The 10,752-nt window shown below is 40.6% G+C and overlaps 1 protein-coding gene across 1 annotated transcript in view; it reads right to left on the minus strand.

Annotated features, from left to right (window-relative positions):
- The window catches only part of LOC146673261 (uncharacterized), a 171,962-nt gene that overhangs the window by 32,390 nt on the left and 128,820 nt on the right, over nucleotides 1-10,752 (minus strand). The window lies entirely within an intron of this gene.

A 10,752-nucleotide genomic window follows, 5' to 3' on the forward strand; every position in this document is an offset into this window, starting at 1 on the left:
CAGCGCTGCAGCACTTCCTGGAAATCACATGACTGTAATGAGAGTACAGGAGAGTAACTGAGTACACTTCCTCTTTGTGATGGAGGTGATTTTTTTTCTTTATATTGTGTCAGATAAAGTCTGACAGCTTTTCTTCAATTCATTTCACTTGATTTGATGATGAGATGAGATAGCCTTTATTTGTCAGTTGCAGGTCTTGCCCACAACCGAGATGACAGACCTTGCCGACCGTACATACAATACACAAACATCACATTGGGGAGACAGATCAGGCTAGGTAGCGAGGAAAAAAACATCGAAATGTGTAACACAAAAGGGTAATACAGGAATGCACAGATATCAACACACCATAGCACAATAAACACAGACAGCAACATGGGAAAGAGTTCCAGTGTGTACATCTGATCTGGGACCGCTGTAATCTTTCGACTGCGCCTCCAGCTGACCCGATGGCCACATCAGAGGGGAGGTAAGCGTTGGAGGTGGCGTTGGATCCGGGGTAGGGAGGGTGATGCGTCAGTGAGTGCTTATCAGTATCAGTATATGTATGTGTATGCGTGTCCATAGTTCAGCTGAGACAGTGTCCTTCGCCCTGCCAGGCTAAGTAAACAGTCTTCCAGCCAACCCAGGTGGCCTTGCATGGAATGGGAAGGAACAGACTCAACACAGTTGTTATCAGGGTGTTTTTGTTCAGCTCCAGCCTTGAGCCCACGGCTGGCGCCGAAGGGGTAGCCAGATTATGATAGTAATTTTTCTTTTGCAACAACTCATGAGAATTTTTCTTTTGCAACAACTCATGAGAATTTGACAGCTGTTCTTTGAAACAGACTGAGAGAGTGTTCCAGGGAAAGTAATACAAAAAAACACGAGACTAGACAAGGATATAAGCAGGGAAGATAAGGGAGAGGAGAAAAAGTGCGTCCGCCTCCTCCGAGAGCCAAAAAAAGTTTGTTCATTTGTTTTCACAGATGAAACCAGTCAACAGTAAATCAGATGTTAACTCCACATAACCTTCATCTGTAAGCAGTAACCGCTTCCTGTTGTGTGTGTGTACTTGTGAAGCAGCACTGGATCAATGCATATAACTGATGTGCACATGTCCAACAGAAGAAGGTCGTCATCGTCTGTCCTGCTCCTTATTCTGTCATTATTGCTCCCAGAAATGTGTTATTATTTCAAACATGTGAAGCTGAACTCTGACACATAACATCAAACAGCTCAGCAACCAGTCACACATTCAAATGTAACGCAGCTCTTTGAGTGTTTGAACCTGCTGTTGTGTTGCTTTTGTGTGCTGGTGTCACTGATGGCTGCTGCTGCTGTGACAACAAACACACAACCACTGTCATGTTGTCTCTCTGTGTGTTAGCAGTGTAGACCTTTGTTGTTAGGGCCAAAGGTCAAAGTTGACTTTCAAAATTAATGTAAAGAAACCATGTGGAGTTTAATATCTGATATGAAAGGACACGAAGAGAGCTGAACAACACACAGTTTATTTTTTCAATACGACGTCACAATGACGCTATAAAGTGTCACAAAATCACACACTGCATGAAAACATCTTAAAATCTGAAGTTTTTACAGGTTATAGAAGCCAAAGATTTCCAGTTCTGCTCCAATCATGTGAGTAAATATAATAAATACAAAGGTCAAAGGTCAGGGTCACACGAATGAGGACAAAGCTTTCGTTTCCATCTCCAAACATTAAAACAATATATTAGTCATTGGAGGACATGAACACTCTTTGTTTGAGCTTTTCAAAATATTATTTTTTCAGTGCAACATTATGTGACTTCACACTGACACAAAGATGAATATACTGCACTAGATTTACATATTAACACTGCTGACATCAGCACATGATCTATAAAACCTGATGATGTCATCAGGCTGACATCAGCATGATGTCGCAAATACATGATAAAACATGTTTTAGTACAGCCTCTTGTTCTCTCCTGTAGTCTGAGTGTAGCCATTACAACAGTGAGACAGCACTGCCACCATGAGGTCAAACTGGAGCATTGCAGGTAATAGGGAAAAGGAAAACACACAAACCTCTATTTCTGATGTGTTTGACTGGAGGTTGTTGATGATTTCACAACATTGTATGTGATGACACTGGTGATGTCATCTCCATCTGCTGAAATGAGTTAAAGTAAACACTTTTATGATTTAGGAATCTAAATGGACCAAATTATGACCAATTCAATTCAATTCAATTTTATTTATATAGCGCCAAATCACAACAAAAGTCGCCTCAAGGCGCTTCATAGATACAGAGAAAAACCCGACAATCATATGACCCCCTATGAGCAAGCACTTTGGCGACAGTGGGAAGGAAAAACTCCCTTTTAACAGGAAGAAACCTCCGGCAGAACCAGGCTCAGGGAGGGGCCACAGAATGGAAACAAAATACCACAATGAATAAGACTGAATATGTAAAAACCTTCAAGTTTCCTGTGAACACATCGTCTCACCAGCAGAACCAGTAACACCAGCAGAACCAGTAACACCAGTAGAACCACAACATAGACTGATCCAATGGGCAACAGCACAGAGAGAAGAACAATGGTGTGTTTGTCTAAAATAAAGCAAAACAGTCATTAAGTTGTCGTCACATTGTGAATGTTGAAACCTGCGGAAACACAGACAGGTGAGTGTGTCACCTGTGACAGTGATCCAGCTGTTAGTGAGGGGAGGGGCTGTGTGTCTGTGAAGTTGTGTAATGGTAAATGGCCTGTATTTATATAGCGCTTTACTAGTCCCTAAGGACCCCAAAGCGCTTTACATATCCAGTCATCCACCCATTCACACACACTGTCTCAGCTGTAGGAGCCAAACATGACATGATGGTATCTGTCGCGCTGACCTAGTAGGTGTGGCTGTTATTCCTCTTTTCCTCCTCCTGCCCTCTACCTGTTCGGTGCTGCTGCTTGCCCATGGCCGCTGATTAGACCTTGGGTGCAATCAACAACTAAGCACGGCCTGGTGTGCGCCGCCCTGCCAGGTGAGCCACATTAGAGCAATCAAGGGTGGGCGTGCCTAGTAGACCTTAAAATGCATGCAGCAGTCATTTGACCCGTGTGCAACATACTGAGAGGACGGCAAACAAAGCACTTTTCCACTGTGAGGAAGACTTTGAACAAGACAGGCTATCGGTAAGCTCTTGAGTTCACATTTTGCTTTTGCAGATGTATCTGGGACTATGGAAGCTCAGTTGTGCAAATGTTTTACGCTTAGGGAAATAGTTGCTGCATTTAAGTTTAATTATATTGACAAAAATGAATGTTTAAGTTTGAATAAATTGTTTGTGCAGTTAGTGTTCCCACATATTTATGTTAATTAATATTAAAAAGTTACCCCAAATCCTTGGGTGGATCGTAAAACTAGTGAATAAATGTTTGGTTTTGATTTAAAGAAAATAATTCTTTGTAAAGAAAATCCTTAGTTAAAGTCTATTAAAATGTTTGAACTCTAAAATGTATACTTTAAAATGCAATTGTTTATTAAAAAAGTGTTAATGCAAAGAAGACACATTTTGTATATTTAAGAACCACAGTTAAATTAACACAGTTAACCACATGGTAAATGGCTTTACTGAAGTGTATTTTGTTATTTCATCTGTCTTCTGTGTAATGCATGTAATTTATCTGAATGGTTAATGGAATGTTCTTTTGTGTTGAAAGGTTTTTTACCTGCTGCTACCTACCAGCTATCAAACTACTTGGTCTAAATAAAGTTGAGTGAAATTCAAAGTCTGGTCTTTTTCAAGTGTGGACACCTCACAGTCAGAGGAACACTTGACAGTATCCATATTGTTGCAAATGACGATCTGATTATATATTAATTTTAATATTTCTTTTGAGAACCAGTGTGAGTCTGTTTCTATTTTCAGTGACTAACAGAAAGCATGAGTTTACTACTACTTAGCTTATTAAAAATGTGTGTGTCTGTAGTCTCAGTGACTACAGCCTGACTCTAAAGCTGAGTGTAAATGTGACCAGATGAAGTGTGAGGTTGTGAGAAAGTCTCTGACTGCATTCATAGATGTGTCCTTTCAGCTGCTCGCTCTGATCCAACCTTTGGTCTCTAAGAAGAGGCTTCAGGGAGACGTTTGCTACGTTGGACTGTAGGACCATCAGAAATGTGTGCAGTAACAAAACAGGCAGCACTGAAAGCAGCTCTAAGTGTTTGTGTTGTTCAATGATTTGTGCACAAAAACAACAATGGGACCTCTTTCATCCATCAGTCACCATGTGGACATTTTTCTGACACACTTTGAAGCTGATGGACGTTTTGTGTCTGCACTAAGTACGTTTTCACCAGCTATGGCACTGGCAGGATTCACTGAATGTGTGTGTGAATGGGTGGATGACTGAATGTAGTGTAAAGCGCTTTGGGGTCCTATGGACTAGAAAAGCGCTATACAAATGCAGGCCATTTACCATTTACTTTCACAGACTCACAACCACCAGCTTCACCCCTCCCCTCCCCCTCCAGCTGTAGGCTTTATCATTGAGTTTCCCCACACATGTTTACAGACGAGTTAGAGAGCAAGAGAAGAAGAGACTGATTCATAAATGTCTTTGTTTCTGCTCTAACCAAACAATGCTGCTCTACAACTCTAGACTACCAGCCACAAAGACAACAGCTGGAGAAACATCTGTCTACCTCTGACATCCACCAGCTCATCCATACAACAAACAAACATCAACAACCAGGAAGCAGCTTCACCTCTGATCACACTCAACTCTACTCACTCACCTGGAGGAACAACAACAACAGTCAGGTAGATGATGCTGATGAGCTCCCATGAGTCTCTTCCCATGTAGACATGACATTCGTATGTTCCAGCATCATTAATTGTCACATACTTCACAATCAAGGACACGTCTCCATCCTTCATCTCTTTGTCCTGCAGATCCACCCGGTTCTTAAAAGATGGATGCTGGTCATCTGTTTAAAATCGCTCATCCTTGTACAAAAGCACATATTCATCTCTCAGGTCAGCTCTGCTCCATTTTACAACACTGATGGGATTATTATTTAGAGCTCGACATGTCAGAGTGACATTCTGTCCAGACTCAGCTGTGATGTTTTTCTGGTCTGAAAGAGGAAACAACACAGAGCAGAGAGGTTAAAGGTCAAAGTACAATTATGATCAGAATGATTGACTTTAAATATTTTGTTTATTTCCGTTGACATTTGAGTTTTTAGTCATGTTGGATTTAATGAACCTCTGAACATCCAGCAGGTCACCAGTGACCCACTGAGGGGGAATTTTAGCCTCATGCTAAACATGCAAAGTGTCAGAAACTACAAGATGTTAGCTTCCACAGAACAACAACATGTGCTGATAATAAGCGAACATAATGTGTGAGAGAAAGCAAGTGTCCACCCAGCCTCGTGTCTCCTTCACACACAGACAAACTGAATCCAGATGAAAATAATCCTCCTGTACTTCTTGTTATCTCAGAGAGAACCTCAGTTTAGTTCAATCTCACCTGCAGAGACGAAGACAAGGACAAACAGCAAAGTGCAGCAGAGCAGCGCAGTGCCAGCAGCCATCTCTGTGTCAGTATTTGTGCTGATCCGACTCTTAGTTTGTTCTAAATGTCTGAGTCTGTGGGAGTTTTCAGTCAATAACAGAGCCTGACTTTAAATACTGACTACATCAGATTACATTTAAGCTTGAAATAAAGCAGAAAGTCTGCTTTGAAGAACAGATCTGACTTTCAGCGGCTCACTCGACTCTGCGGTTTGTGGTGCATTCAAGAACCTCGGAGACCTCGCCCTCGGTTTGATTAAGCAATAGGCCCACGTAACCTGGTGACAGTCACAGTGTAACAGCTGCCTGCTCAGTGTAACCAAACATCGTGGCGTTATTTGTGTCTGATCTGTGATGAAGCTTCTGCTGTGGATATGTGATAAACATCAGGAGGCAGGTTCACTATAACCAAACCTCCAGACTCACAGTAAACATCATGGCAGTGTTATAAGATACAGCATCCACCGTGTAGAACAAACCTGATGACACCAACTAAAAAAACTGAAAAACCAACCAGACATCAGGCTGACGTTGTCATGACGTCACAAAGACGTAATAAAATATCTGTGTTTTCGTGATGCTCTCACTTGTTATCTCCTGTATAACAGTGAGACAGCACTGCCACCATTAGCTCAAACTGGAGCATCGCAGTTAATAATTCTCAGCCTGAACACTGTTGGAACATCAGACCTCTTCGCACTTTGGACTCATTGTTATTCTGAATGTTTGTAGTTTCACTTTGATTCTGTTATGTTCTTCTCTCTGTGGTGATCCTTTGGTTTTCTTGGTGTTTCTGTGCCTCCATGTCTGTGTTTGCTTCAGTGTTTCCTCTGTGTGGCTTATGGAAGAAGCTTGATCTGTGTTTGGTGTTTCACTGACTGAACAGACAGCCTCAGGATTCGTAACACTGACAGCAAACACACGGGCAGGAAACTCAGGCTAAACTATCAGCAGCAACAAATGAGAACAATGTGAAGCTGTTGTGTCTCAGAAGATCCTCGTCTGTGCTTTCATGTGCTGTCCTTGGATTATTGACTATTATCAGTTTTCTTGTTTGACAAAAAAAAAATCTATTAATTCTGTCCAATATGCTGCTGCGATGTTTTTATGAATCTTTCAAAGCTTCTGCTTTGGCTCCCTGTCAGCTTCAGACTTCAGTTTAACGTCTTGGTTCTTATATTTATGGTCTTGTTTGTGTCATGTGTTCATTTTGATTTTTTCTGCTGGCTTTTTTTAAATTACTCATGTAATTTAAAAAGTAAAAAATCACAGATTTCAGACCCTGAAGAAGTCACATGATCACAGAGTCATCAGCATATTTATGTAAAATCCTGATCTTGTTGTACAAAAGAAATAATGATGAAATCACAGCGCTTTGAGGAATCAGAGGGAGATTCATCTTCACATTACATAACAGTAACATTTGAATCACAATTCAAAACAGTGTCATGTAAACTGTGTCAGACCTCTTTGCAGAGCCCCTTAAAGCCCTGCTGCTCAGTGCTCATGGCTTTTTGTTAATCTTGGTCAGTTTAGTCAAATCTAACCGGTGTCTGCACGTTCTGGAGTTACATGGAAGTCCAGAATCCAGCAGCTTGTGTCGTGTTCTCACTGGAGAAGTGAGAAAATTCAGGGCCCAGGTGAACAGATTCAACTTTTGGACACATCTATATGTGTTTTGTGGACTTGGAGAAGACGTTTGATTGATCATGTCCCTTTGGGTGTTCTACGGGAGGTGCTTCGGGAGTATGAGGTGTCTGGCTCATTGCTATGGGCCGTTCGATCCTTATACAACAAGCTATACAAGAGCTAGGGCTGTATAAGACAGACTCATTCCCTAAGGGCTGTTCTTTTCACCAGTTCTCTTCATTATTTTTATGGACAGAATTCCTAGCCATTTCTGCCAAGTGGCAGAAGGCTTCCACTTGGGTGGTTTTAGAATTTTTTTCTCTGCTTTTTGCAAATGATGTGGTTCTGTTGGCTTCATAAGATGTTGGTCTCCAGCTCACTCCACCAAATATGTGAATTGGCCATGGTCCTCAGCCAGAAAAGGGTGAAGAGCCCACTTCAGGTCAGGGATGAGTTACTCACCCAAGTCTTGTTCATAAGAAAGGGTAGAAGTGAGCGCGAGACAGATTGGTGCTGTGGTTTCAGTGATGTCGATGCTTGGTTTAAGCATCTAACAAGGATGTCTCCTGGGTGAGGTGTCTCCTGGGAACACCTTACTGGTCCCAGGCTGTTCCATCCACGACCCAGACCCTGATAAGCGAAAGAAAATGGATGGATGGATTGATGGAAAAATAAATAAATAACCTTCCCTTCTATCTGGTGACAAGTGTATATTTTTTATTTCTTTTGTGATTTTTGGATTTTACTTTTCTTTTCTTGGACTAAATTCAATTTTTAGATTTGGATGTTTTTGACTTCTTTTTTTTTTTTTTTTTTTTTTACCTCTACTGTGCTGCATCTGAGCCCTATGTTTCACAAATCAATGCAACAAATCTTTCCTCATGCAAAACATCAATGGTTTTTGGCTTTGTCCCAAAATAAAGAGCAGTTGTACCTGGGCCTCCTTGTTCTGTTTGTCCATAACAGACATCGTCATCTCTCACTGCTGGGTAGACCACAGCTGTATCAGTCTTTGCAAGGTAAACCACATAAAATTACCACAGCAACAGCACTGTTACAGTGGCTTGCAAAAGTATTCGGCCCCCTTGAACTCTTCCACATTTTGTCACATTACAGCCACAAACATGAATCAATTTTATTGGACTTCCACCTGAAAGACCAACACAAAGTGGTGCACACGTGAGAAGTGGAACGAAAATCATACATGATTCCAAACATTTTATAAAAATAAATAACTGAAAAGTGGGATGTGCATAATTATTCAGCCCCCTGAGTCAATACTTTGTAGAACCAGCTTTTGCTGCAATTACAGCTGCCAGTCTTTTAGGGTCTGTCTCTACCAGCTTTGCACATCTACAGACTGAAATCTTGCCCATTCTTCTTTGTAAAACAGCTCCAGCTCAGTCAGATTAGATGGACATGCAGCGTTTGTGAACAGCAGTTCTCAGATCTTGCCAGAACGTTCTCAATTGTGGCTCCAATGCTTAGGAATAACCGTCCCCTCCATATTAGACAAGCATCATCAGTGCAGGTCTTTAAGTCCAGATTGAAAATCTATTTTTATTCACTGGCTTTTAACTCTGACACATTTCTTATTAATGTTATTGTATTTTTAATTTAGCTAGTTGTTTTGATCTGTGTTGTTCAGCACTTTGGTCTGCCTGGTTTGTTCTTAAATTGCTATACAAATAAACAATGCTGATAATAATGATCATAAATATATTTTATATTTATTACTTATTCTTATTACTTATAGCACCAGGAGTAAATAATAAGGAGAGGACTCTGGATAAGAATCATGATGCAAACTTGTGGCCATAGTATATACAGTATTCTGGAGAAGGTATAAAATGTCACTGTATGTACATGTGCGTGCTAAAGCTAATGTGCCAGAACAAGGGCGTAGATTTGGTTTTGGCATTGGTGGGGACGGATGATTCAACCATCGAACCCTGCCCTGTTTCTCCCCCCCCCCCCCCCCTTTTTGTCTTTGCTTCTTGATAAAAGGAGAAATATACTTGCCTACATATGCTAGTCTACATGCTTTTAAACCATTTAAAATCACAATTCATATTTTTACATTTGAATTATATAATGTTAAATTACTATTAAACAAATGACTGACTAAGTATTTTAGGCTTTAGTTTACTTCAGCCATATTCCATATAAATCAAGTATCATACAAACATAAAAATAGCTTCAAATACAGTCATGACAATAAAAGAAAATGACTTTAAGGACTTAACAACATCACTTCAGTTACACCAACATCTCTGACACATTAGCACTAAGGGAACACTGAATGACCTGCTGGGTTTTGTCCATAAAACTACTCGTCTAAGATTACCACAAAGTAAAAGATCTCTCTGCAAAATTATGCAACATTTTAGGCACTATTGCCCCGATCAAGTCAGTGAGCTGGGATTTTTCATTCTAAACATGAACTACTGTTACAGCAACAGACATGGACCACTGGTGTCCCACACAACAACTCAATGTGCACTATGTGAAGCAGCCAAACACATGCCTGCTCCTCTCATTAACTGAGATAAACTGCTGGCATATTGGTTTTACATCTATACTGTCCAGTCTCTCCTGGTGGACATACAGCAGCATTGTTTAATCTCATTTGAGTCATTGTTGACCTTAGTCATGTTTTTAGTCTTCTGAGGGCACTGAAGCTTCTTTCAGCCTCAGTACATGCGTTTTATCCTCAGATTAAAATTATTATTATTCTGTGCTTGATGTGCCTCACCTTTGGCCCTGGCTCCTCCCCTCTGACTGCACTAGGTCATATTGCCACCTGATAAAATAACACATTGATTCGTGCCATATAAAAAGTGAGACTTGTCAATTCAGATTCTTTGTCCAATATACACTAATGAAACAATTTACATCAGCAGCCTGACAATTGTCATGATAATAAATACTAGTTAATCTATAGCACCAAATCATCAGTCAGTCACCTGTGACCTCGCCTCTTCACCTCTGTCCGAGCTACAACATGGCAGAGCTGCCTCTGTCACCTGATGAATAACAGTGAGACATTCCACATACATGCAGTCACACATGTGCTTCAAATACAGTCATGAACCATCAAGTCATCATCCAGTTTCACCTGTGATCTTGTGTCACCATTACTCTCTGAGCTTTGTGTTGGTTCTTCTGTCATCTGACAAATAGGACATACATGACAATAAGAATAAAATGTGGAGCTGCTTCAGTGTTTCTGTCACTTTGTGCACATCTTGACTCATCAGTAATGTTTGTAGGCTGAGTGCATTTTTAAAACACTTTGTGCAAACTGCACTACAAGGTGGAATATTTGCAACATCATGACTACATCGTGATATTTGTCTCAAAAATTAACACTATGAATATTCCAGTGCCATTAGGATGAAATTATTGAGTCACCAACATTTTAACGTTAGACATATAATTCTAACAGCCTCTGTAAACTAATATCCGGGCTGCTCAAAGCTGCAGTTTTCTCTGACAGTTTCAATCAAAATTAGAAATGCTGCTCTGAGACTGAGAGAACTAATAGCGCTGCCTGTTGTGCAGTTAGTTTCCAA

The sequence above is a fragment of the Rhamphochromis longiceps genome, linkage group LG3 (assembly GCF_057381845.1).
Source record: "Rhamphochromis longiceps isolate RC_006_pf linkage group LG3, R_longiceps_female_GT1.1, whole genome shotgun sequence".
In the NCBI taxonomy this organism is placed as follows: Eukaryota; Metazoa; Chordata; class Actinopteri; order Cichliformes; family Cichlidae; genus Rhamphochromis; species Rhamphochromis longiceps.